Source organism: Chelonia mydas, chromosome 18, assembly GCF_015237465.2.
Source record: "Chelonia mydas isolate rCheMyd1 chromosome 18, rCheMyd1.pri.v2, whole genome shotgun sequence".
NCBI lineage: Eukaryota > Metazoa > Chordata > Testudines > Cheloniidae > Chelonia > Chelonia mydas.
In genome coordinates, this window is record NC_051258.2 from 9,068,986 (window position 1) to 9,079,957 (window position 10,972).

Sequence of the window (10,972 nt, forward strand, 5' to 3'; positions counted from 1 at the left end):
GATAAAGGCATCCCAATATTATGAGGGTGGGGAAGTTAGATACGGACATGGGAGGCTGGGCATCTGAATGAGTATTCATGATAGTCCTCAGGCTCTGTAACAGACCAGGCCACCATGTAAGCAGGTGGTGAGCTATCCTCATCGACCCTTCAGTTCTTCATTGTCATCATCTACCACCAACCTTCGGGCATTTGGGTCTGGACCGCTGGACTCATTTGGATGCCAGGGATGGGGCTGGTCCTTTGTCTCTCACCACCAGATCCCCAAGGAAGGTTGTGAGTATATGAGCACATGTAAGGAATGATACCAAAAATACTGCTGCTGTTTGTTTATGTGGTTTGGAGCTTTCTTGTTTTTACTGGTCGTGTTACTAAAAGTGGCTAAGGCTTTGCTTAGCCCTCAGTGTGACATGCTTTGCCATGCACCCTGGGTTCCAACAAGATATTGAACTTGTTAGTTTTAATTCTGTTGTATCTGATTCTGGTCCTAGAACCCTATTAAATTACTATTCATTGGCAACCAATACAATTATAGAATCAGGCTACATCACACACAAAAGGACAACCATCTGTTTCCACTGGCACCCACCAGGGACTTCCAGAAACTAACACCTGTCTTCTCCCATCTCAGCGTAACTCCACTTCTGCAATTGCCTACAGGTCTTTTATAGATTCTCCCGCATCAGCAGCAGGTTCTGTACCTCCCACAGGGCCACCCTTCCCTCTGGCCCATGTATTATCCTACATGATGGCTGTGAGACAGTCACTTCCCCCTTAAACAAATTTGTGCTCTGGAAAGCCTGGGGCTGAGCTGTCTGTATTTAGGTCAGCCAGAGATACTCTTCGGGGGCCTTCCTTTGAGCTGAGGAAATGTCTGCAGAGTTGCTCCAATTTTGCAATGTGTGAAAGTGGTCTGATGAATTTTTGAGTAGACAGTTTCTCTTTTTTCACTATGTGGATGTTAGGGATCACTAGACAGAATGAATCTATGCACACACGTGCAACTACACATAAATACCTGTGCATAGCCATGGATCCTGGAGCGTGGCCCAATGCAAAGAGCACAAGTCAGGGGTGAGTGAGTGAAGGTGTCTTATTGCACTCTTTTGATCTCTGTGATGCTCTGTGCAGGGCTGGTCTCTCAGTACCGTGTCAGGGCAGCCCGAGGGTTGCTCTAATTTATGTCAGGCTGCGGTGGACACAGAGAGCTGAAAAGAGAGCCCCGGACCAACAGGAAGTAGAGAGATTCTGGCATCATGCACTTTCCTCCAGCCACACCAGCAGCAGGGAAGATGACTCTCCTGTGGCTGGTTAAATTGACTTAATGATCAGAGGGCTCCAGCTCTGTGACACAAAGCAGCTGTGCTGAAGCAGAGGATCTGGACAATATACACAACTACTAGGACCCAGAGAAATGCTCACCATGGTCCACTCAGTCTTATAACACGTGTGTGGCTGTGGAATATAGATCGGTATCAGGGGATACTTATTGCCAGAGTCAGGCTGCTGGATTTAAAGGAGGGCATAGTAGTCTAGGCTCTGGTTGAGCTCCATCATAGGATTCTTCCTTTGAGTTGGAGCTAAGGGGGTGCTTGCTGAACTCAGGCTACCCCAGGCCCTTGAAGAATCAGAATCATAAAAATATAGGGCTGGAAGAGACCTCAAGAAGTCATCAAGTCCAGCCCCCTGCATTGAGGCAAGACCAAGTAAATCTAGACCATCCCTGACAGGTGTTTGTCCAACCTGTTCTTAACCTCACAACCTCCATTGGAAGCTTATTCCATAGCTTAATTATCCTTATAGTTAGAAAGATTTTCCTAATATCTAACCTAAATCTCACTTGCAGCAAACAAAGCCCGTTACTTCTTGCCCTTCCTTCAGTGGACATGGAGAACAATTGATCATTGTCCTTTTTGTAACAGCCCTTCACGAATTTGAAGACTGTTATCAAGTCTCCGCCTCAATCTTCTTTTCTCAAGTCTAAACATGCCCAGTTTTTAACCTTTCCTCATCAGTCAGGTTTTCTAAACCTTTTATCATTTTTATTGCTCCCCTTTGGACTCTTTCCAGTTTGTCTACGTCTTTTCTAAAGTGTGGTGCTCACAAACTGGACACAGCGTTCTAGCTCTGGCCTTACCAGTGCTGAGTATAGCGGGACAGTTGCCTCCAGTGTCTTTCATATGACACTCCTGTGAATACACCCCACAATGGCATTAGCCTTTTTCTCAACTGCTTCACATTCTTGATGCTTGTTCCATTTTTCATCCACTGTAACCCCAGATCCTTTTCAGCACGACTGTCACTTAGCCAGTTCTTCCCCATTTTGTAGCTGTACATTTGATTTTTCCTTCCTACGTGAAGTGCTTATCTTCATTTAATTTCATGTTGTTGATTTCAGACCAAGTCTCTGATTTTTCAAGGTCATTTTGAATTCTAATCCTGTCCTCCAAAGGGATTGCAAACCCCTCCCAGCTTGGTGTCCTCTGCAAATTTTCTCAGCATGCTCTCCACTCCATTATCCAAACCATTAATGAAAAGATAGAATAACAGACTCAGCCTTTTCAACGGCAGCCACTTAACTTGAAAAAGGGGAGAGGGGCAGAGGTACCTAGGATAAAATGGAAGGCGAAAACCCACAAGCATTACCAAGACAGCTGAGCCACTATCCAGTGGGGTTTGTGATCCCTTCGAAAAAGGGAAGGGGACTAGGAGGCAAGCCTGTGAGAAAACATCAGCTTTCTACCTTAGTGGCTCCAAGGCAACAGACATCAAAACCAAGAAGCAAAATGATCAGATTCAACCTTGAGAGCGCCAGTGCTTTACTATTCCCCTCACTGCGAGCTGGACTGAAATGCTAAAAAGTCCTGACAAGCAGCCCCCAGCCCCTTCCAGCTCTGTGTGTCTCTGGCTTCAGTTTAATTTAGAAAAAGCTTTTTTATGGCTCTACATTTAAAAAAAAAAAATCTCGAAGTCACTCGATCAATAATACTCTCCTTGGCTAAATAAATGTGGGGATATCAGTTAGCAGGAGAACTCTGGGTTGTTCAGCGGCCCCTCGTTACAACAGGGGCGATCGATACAAGAGGCATGTAAGTAGTCACTCCTTTTTATTATTCATACTGGCATTGATCGGCAAGGAGAAAGATGGAATAATTCCCTGGGCAGCGTAGCCCCTCTCACAGGCTGTGCCCGTGACGCACTGCTGAGTGTGAGTTACCGGTCCCCTCTCTGTGCCCGATCCATACAGGATGAGTCCATGGCAGCCTAGCTAGGGAACCTGAGATTTTCAGCTCAAGCTGTAGCAGCTTATGCTTTTAGATCCAGAGGTCCCCAATTCAATTTCTGGTGCGTCAGCCAAGATAGCAGAGGTTACACACCCTCGCCAAATATTTCATGTTCCCATGAGGGATGGAGGAAGCCGTTCAAATCAAATCAGAATCCACCCAAGACTTGGACCACAGCAGCTGATATCTGGCAATGTCAGGAATCTCACAAAAGAGAGACTGTTCCCAGGAGTTTCCCAGCCCGGCCTGTTAGCCAGAGGGATTAGGGTATGTCTGGAGAAACATCCTCACAGTGGCATCTTCATCTGAACCACTGACGGTAGTTGGAGGTTCATTCATGGCTCATTCGGGGAGGCAGAGGGGGGAGTGAGTGGCCCGAGCAGAAGTTGGGCCCAAAGCTGCAGTGCACTTTTCAGTTCCTTGTTTGTAATTTCTGATCCCACAGGAGCACCTCCGTGCGAGCTCAGCCAGGGCTTGGGGGAAGTGGAGGCTCCTGCCTATCATCACGAGGCAATGGCGTTTTCACAGTGACTTAGTCCTGACCCGAGGCGAGTCTCTGGAGCTGATGCCGTAGACACTACGTTCTCCCCTAGCTAATGCCAGTCAGGAGTACGCACTGTGTTTTGAATGCACAGAGTGAGTTGCTTTTGCATTTCCCTGGATGAGAGGGTGCTCAGGGCAAGCCATGCAGGCATCTCTGAGAGAACAAAGAGGGTCACCTACAAAGCGCTCTACCCACGCAGAGGGCTCTCACTCTGTGAGTGTGACAGCTGCCATCTTTGCAGACACTGGGAACTCAACTGGGGATGTCCAAAGCTAAAAGCATGAGCTAATGAGCCAGGCTCTCTAGTTCAGAGCTGAACAGAATCTTCTGTGGATCAGGCTCAGACGGGGACACGTAACACACACTGACCAGTGGGTTACGTTCACCCTGGCTGGGAGAGCACCATTCAAGCATGTCACACAGGAGCACCCAGTCCCCTCCCTGCTATATAATACGCAGCAGTCGGCTGGCACTCTCTGAATTCCTCTGCAAGCTCCCTAAAAGGAGTTTCTTTCTGCAGGAAATGTGCCGAGACGCAAAGGACAAGCCCATCTCCAAGCAAGGCCGCTGGTCCACTAACATCCTTTCCTCATCAGGCATCGCAGTGCACTGAATCTCCACCAAGCCCTGTTGCTGCCTGTGAGCTGAGCCACCGGAGGGAGAAGGGAGGAAACTATGAACGAATGCAACAATCAGAACACCAGCAGAAGGTGGCAGCAGGATGGGCGTTCATGACACAGCGTGAGCAAAGATACTCCAAGAAGGTAAGTTCTACAGGGAAACGACACGTTGTTCCTTCTAGTGCTGGCAGGTGCTCTCGCATCTCAACTGTATATCAGTGGGCATCGATGTTGGCCAGTGCGAACACTTCTACCGCAGGCTAAGGGGCTCTCCGCATGTAACCCTGCTGCTGCGAAGGGCTGCAGCCCTGGAGCAGAGCATTCCTAGGGAATGCGGGCACAGCTGCAGAAGAAAGGCATCGGATAGGAACACGCCAGTTTTGCCTGGTGGCTACAAAGGGTGAAGTCTGCACTGCAGACCCCCCCTGGGGTTTGGAACTGAAGAGAAGAAAGGCGTGGCCAGGTATGATCATGAAAATGTTAGGGGAGAAGATGTGGGCGCCCAGGGAGGAGCGTGGGGATGAGTCTCGGGGTCCTCGGGGAGAAGAGAACCACCCTCTGAAGACAGGCACTTCTAAAATAGATAATGCTGTTGAAACACCAAGCAGCCTCCCAGTGGTGCGGTATCAGCTTCCTCCTATGCAGTGACACAGGCTGCTCAGAGACAACAGGGTGTACCTCGGATTCACAACAGGCCTCCTCCCTCAGCCACACGAGCACACCTGGGCTGTCTCACCTTTCAAGTCTGTGACAGTGAGGGCAGTAACCAGTATCTTGTATGCCCCCCTCAGCCACTCACCTGTACACAGGGCCTGTACTGTGTCCAGGTATCCCTCAGCAGGGCAATGAACCCCTGAGGACTGTTTGCTGAGTCACCGGGTGTCATGGAGTTGAGTCTCTCTGGCGGAGGGGACAGAACAATTCTTTGTTAACTGCCTCCCGGGCTGGGAGCCACAGTCCTGGATCCATAAAGGCAGCATCCCCGCGTCCCGTCCCAGGCCTCTACTGTGTGTTCTGTTCAACCGCCAGGGAAATCACAAAAGAAACCCATCTGCGAGAGGAGGAGTCTTAGAGACTCCAGGTGGGTGAGGTCATAGGTTGTATTGGACCCACTTCTGTTGGTGATAGAGACAAGCTGGATCCAATAAAAGATAGGACCTCATCCAGCGGATCTCTCAAATACCCTGGGACCAACAGGGCTATAACAGCACTGCATATGGGAACTGCTAAGGCAGTTATGGATCCTATTGCCACTTGGACACCGATTCGTAGCTTGCCTCTGTCAATCATGGCTGACAATCCTCCTCTGATAGCCTTTTGTGAAACCAGTTTGGCCTCTCCACCTAGTCCCAACCTGACAAGTATCCACAGGGTCGTGGCCCCTTGTTGGCAGCACAGCTGAGAAACCCGTGGCTGAATGCACCATGCTGATGACTGGCCTACTCTCCAAGGTAGGGTGCTGGATTCATCAATCCTCTGCATCACAGGCTCCCAGGCTTCCATTGCCCGCATTCCTTCAACCTTTCTGTGTTAAAATGAAAAGCTGACTTTAATGCCACCAGTCCTGGCCGAAAGGCTTCAGATACCAAGAGGGACCCATGAGCAGCACACAGGATTGACTCTGCTTCCCTCTTGTGCCTTGAGGGCGACCCCTCCATGGCAGGGTGGAGGTATGTAAGTGGGGTACTGTGGGAGGAGCTGGTACATGCCAATAATTGTTCCGTGGAGAGAGGTTTCAGACTCCAGGGCTGTCAAGCCAACCTTTCCTGAGTGCTTAAAAAAAAAAGAGGGTCAAGAAGCAATGATCTGCGTCTCTTCTTGGTGTTTTCATTGAATGCTCTTTTTACCACCACTTTTCCAAAGAATTTATAAAGCAACTGTTACTGGACACAGCTGCCAGTGCCGACACTTACACCCTGATAATGAAGATGGGCCCGTGATTCTCCTTTGGATCCAGAGACGGGTGTCTAGTGCCCCAAAAATCTGGGAATGTTCCACTCAGACCCGAGGTTTTCATTCAGCCCATTATGACATCTCAGGCACCATTTGCAAATTCTGATTGGACTGGGGAGCAAAGTTTGAGGGTGCTAAAATCTCGGGGTTTGGGTCAGGCCCAGGTCAGCCTGGAAGGCTAGTGAGCCTCTCCCAGGCAATTCAGTAATTTCCCCCAAGGAAGAAAGCAAAAATATAGAAGGAAAGCAAGCTGGACTCAACTATCAGATATATCAAGGAAGTGGGACAGTCGCCAGCAGCTGGAAAACGATCTCTTAATTAACAGTGAATTAGACTCCTGCAGTAAGATAAAAGGAAGACAATGTGGCATAATTAAAGAACAAGGAGAGCAATTTGCTTCCCATGCCCCTGTGCACCCCGCCCCAGCAGGGTCCTGCTGCAAATCAGAATCGTTTGCTCCCACTGTCACTTCCATTTGATCCTGAATGTCCTCATGTATCCTGGTCTGCCTGTCACCCACAGGGGCTCTCTGATGCCTGCCCCACCGCCCTGTACTGGGTCAATCCTTAGCATGCAGCTCCCATCTCCCTCGGCTGCCTGATTTTGGTCATTACATATGATGCTTGACTCTGAGATTAAGGAAACAATCCCCCTGCAACTTTCCTCCTCCTCTGCAATTTGTGTGTCCCGCCCTTTGGAGGCTTCTGTGGCACATTTTAACAAACAAGCATCCAACATTCGGACCACAGACAGTTAACAAAAAATCTAGACATGACTTAGCCACCTGCCAGACTGAAACTCCCTAGCATGGCTTTCATCTGCAGATCAAAAATCATGGAATCCAAAATACAGTCCCTTAAAAGTTACTCCAGTGCACCATCTAGTGGTTCACTAGGGCTCCCACAGATTCATACCTCATGTATTCCTCTGAATCAGTGTTTCACAACCTTTTTTGATACCAGGGACCGGCTTGCTGCCTTCCTAAACTGTGTCAGGGAGATCTCAGGGACCGGCGCCGATCCACAGACTGGTTGTTGAGAAACACTGCTCTAGGCAATAATACGGTGCAGTAGATCCAAAGAACTCAGTGCACTTTCCCAGCCTCACAACACACCCTCCGTGAAGTAGGTAAGTTATTATTATTATTTACTTATTTGTTGTATTGGGATAGCCTCTAGGAGCACCCCACTCCTGGATCAGTGCTAGGCACTGTGAAAACACAGAACAAAAGACAGACCCTGCCCCAAGGAGCTTACAATTTTTAACTTTCATACAATTTTTAACTTTCATACAATTTTGTCTTATTAACTTCATTTCACAGATGGATAAGAAGCGAGGTTGAGAAACTTGCCCAGGATCTCCCCGTGAGTCACTGGCAGAGCCAGGAATAGAATCTGGAAGCCTTGTCTCCCAGAGCTGTGCCCTGACCACTAGACAATGCTGCCGTCTGCATTAATTGGAATTAATTCATTTAGCCATTTGTATTAACTGGAAATCTTTGGGTATGGTGGCATTCCAGCTTTCAGTATCTTGTGATCAGTGTATTTACATCTGAAAAATTACAAGAAAGCAGAGATATACGTTTTCTAACACAGGTGACATAAATAGAATATGAAAGCCTAATTACCACGCACCTTTTTTACATTAAATCTATGTGCATTTTAAATTGATGATGACAGATACTCAGCTCAAAGTAGTTTCCAAAGAGAGAGGGGCTTGTTCTAATTCTGCATGGTATTTTATAGCCCCATGTAGATCCATTAAATATTTTCTGCTTATGCAAGATCTCCAGGATGAAATTACCCTAACGGATCATCTGTGAGTTCTTACAGATGCTAAGGACCAGACCCTCAGCTGCTGTAAATATGCATAGGCAATTGATTTACACCTCCTGAGAATCTAGTTGTGTGAGTATGAATTATCTGCAGATGTCATTCTTAATAAATAATCTGTGCAATTCATTCTGTGATTTCCAGGCTGGGCAGAATTTTGTGATACTAGATGTTGAGTCTCTGAGTGCATTCCAGACAGGACCTGGCTCTTGAATGTTTAACTGATTCGCAGTTTTGACCCTTGGAATGGGACCTGGATTATTGCACCATAAATTGAGCCAGATTAAAGGCTGGTGGGTGTGCAACCTCTAGGTTAGGTGACTCTAGGCTCCAGTTTTGTAAACTACCTTTAAAAAATTCCCCTTTCCTTTTTTTTTTTTTTTTAGCTTGCTGCACAAGAACACAGACAGGATCCTTCCTAGGAGGTTAGAATGCGACATCGCTTCACTGTGGTCCCGCGCTCGCAATGCCACGCGTGGCCTGGGGAAGCGCATCGGCTGCCGCGGGGAGTGGTGCGAGGAGCGCCAGGAGCTGGGAGTCCTGGTGCCACAGATCAGGTCCAACGACAACACCATCGTCACCCCGAGCGCCAGGGGCATGCTGGAGAGGACCCTGAAGGCAGCCATCCACTCACTGTACATGGAAACCCTGAAGCGTAAACCGGGCCAGGGTAAAGCCTTCAGACTGACCAGCAAGTGGGACACCAGCAACCACTTCCCCGCCAGGGGCGGCTTCACCCGTTTCACCGACTGGCGGTTCATCCACTGTGCCCGGCTCAACTGCGTCCTGCTCAACGGAGCCGTCCGCCACGGGAACCGAGACACACGTTGCAGGAAGTGCGGCTACTCCAACGAGACCCTGCCCCACGTCCTGTGGAGCTGCAAGCCCCACTCCAGAGCCTGGGAGCTGTGCCACAAAGCCATCCAGAACCGCCTGGTGAAAGCCATCACACCGCACCTGGGAGAGGTCGCTGTGAACTGCGCCATCCCCGGTACTGACAGCCAGCTGCGACCTGACGTGGTCGTCACCGACGAGGCCCAGAAAAAGATCATCCTCGTCGATGTCCCAGTCTCCTTTGAGAACAGGACCCCGGCCTTCCGCGAAGCCTGAGCTTGTAAACTGGAAAAATACGCCCCCCCTGGCTGACACCCCGAGAGCGAAGGGCTACGAGGTGCAGATGGACGCCCTGATCGTCGGAGCCCTGGGCACTTGGGACCCCTGCAACGAGCGTGTGCTGCGGACCTGTGGGATCGGTCAACGCTACGCACGGCTCATGCGGCGCCTCATGGTCTCCGACACCATCCGATGGTCCAGGGACATCTGCATCAAACACATCACCGGCCACCGACAGCACCAGGAGGTGTGAGCCGGTATGACATCGTGCATCAACTTCGAGAAAGGGACCGAGAGACTTTTCCCATTGGACCATATGAACTGGAACCATAAACTCACTGAACATTAAATCTCACCAAATGAGGGTAAATCCATCCTCATCATCGTATCCACTCATTATACTCTACACCTGAACATAGCCATTATATGGACAACATACCCCCATATCTCAGTGTCTGTACTTTGACCCGTTAACCTTTTACCCCAAATCAGGGATATTGCAGATTATGTATTCCTTACGCCACCCGATCCTAAACCAAACTTTGCACTCCTTGATAATCTGCACCTTATTCCCTGATAACCAGAAACTTCTATGCTTAAATTCTGTACCGTTTTCTTTTTATTTTAACATCATCTTAATAAAATGTTGTTTTATTTTATGCGGAGATGTGCAGCGGCAACATACAGCCCACCAAGGCATGGAACAGAATGGGAGTACATCAGGAAGGTCGGGGGTGTCAATGTTCTCCTATAATCTCTCCTGACATGACTGAAAAGAGGGAGAGAAGGTTTTAACCGTTCTCTTCCTCAGCTAATTCCAGCTCTCACGGGCTAAGAAAGTTGGTGATAAAACGTGACGTGAATTTCAGCAGGAAATTAGCTTTTAAAAAGGGGCTTCAGCCGTGGGAAGTGCTGAGCAGCATCCACTGCCGTGGGCGGGAGCGCTCAGGATGCCACAGGACAAGCTCTGCACTTCGCAGTATCAGGCCAGAAACACAACGTGGGACTGTATCCCTGAAAGGAGATCTGACCATGCCTCTTGGTGACCCTAGGTCACAGGGTCCTGGTCAGGAGCGGCAGCAGCTCCCTAAAAGTGGGTGGGGGCCACTGGCACACGAACTGTGGCCCCGCCGCTTCCCCAGGCCCCGCCCCCTTCTGCCTCTTCCCCTGAGGCCCCACTCCTACACCGCTGCTTCCCCCCCAAGACCCTGTTCGCTCCTCTCCGCCTCCTCCCTCCTGTCGCTCGCCTTTTCAGCTGGTAAAAAGTGGGAGAGCTTGGCACCCTGGCCCTCCCTCTTCCAGCACCCCTGGTCCTGGTTCTTCCTTCTCGTGTTTCTCCCGCCCTCTCTCACACACATGCAGAAAGGATCCTGTGGAGCAGGGTATAGTGTGACCCTGGGAGCTTGAAGCAGAACGTCCCAACCTGAGACAAGACACAGTTCGTTGTCATGCAGCAGCAGCTGTGCGTGGCCCCCTCCCCTCCCCCCGGCACTAGGAAGGACAGCAGGATCCACTCCTGTATGAGTAAGAGCATCTTGACACATGTTTTCCTCAGACCATGATTTGTATTCCTCTTTGGACCATGCCGTTCCTCACCGGGAGACCGAATGTGAAGAACTGTCCCACC